Here is a 971-nt window from a genome sequence, read left to right as displayed (position 1 = left end):
CGGACTGGTGACCCCACAATATACAAATACCGGACTGGTGACCCCACAATATATAAATACCGGACTGGTGACCCCACAATATATAAATACCGGACTGGTGACCCCACAATATACAAATACCGGACTGGTGACCCCACAATATATAAATATCGGACTGGTGACCCCACAATATACAAATACCGGACTGGTGACCCCACAATATATAAATACCGGACTGGTGACCCCACAATATATAAATACCGGACTGGTGACCCCACAATATATAAATACCGGACTGGTGACCCCACAATATATAAATACCGGACTGGTGACCCCCACAATATATAAATACCGGACTGGTGACCCCACAATATACAAATACCGGACTGGTGACCCCACAATATATAAATATCGGACTGGTGACCCCACAATATATAAATACCGAACTGGTGACCCCACAATATACAAATACCGGACTGGTGACCCCACAATATACAAATACCGGACTGGTGACCCCACAATATATAAATACCGGACTGGTGACCCCACAATATACAAATACCAGACTGGTGACCCCACAATATATAAATACCGGACTGGTGACCCCACAATATATAAATACCGGACTGGTGACCCCACAATATATAAATACCGGACTGGTGACCCCACAATAGGAATAAAACTTTTTCGCAGAAGAGTATAATAAGACTCGTGGCCACTCATTAAAATTAGAAGAAAAGAGGTTTAACCTTAAACTACGTAGAGGGTTCTTTACTGTAAGAGCGGAAAGGATGTGGAATTCCCTTCCACAGGCGGTGGTCTCAGCGGGGAGCATTGATAGCTTAAAGAAACTATTAGATAATCACCTGAATGACCACAACATACAGGGATATACAATGTAATACTGACACATAATCACACACATAGGTTGGACTTGATGGACTTGTGTCTTTTTTCAACCTCACCTACTATGTAACTATGTAACCGTCTAT

The sequence above is a fragment of the Aquarana catesbeiana genome, linkage group LG10 (genome assembly GCF_042186555.1).
Source record: "Aquarana catesbeiana isolate 2022-GZ linkage group LG10, ASM4218655v1, whole genome shotgun sequence".
NCBI lineage: Eukaryota > Metazoa > Chordata > Amphibia > Anura > Ranidae > Aquarana > Aquarana catesbeiana.
The sequence above is the reverse complement of the archived record's forward strand: the minus strand, read 5'-3'. Positions refer to the sequence as shown.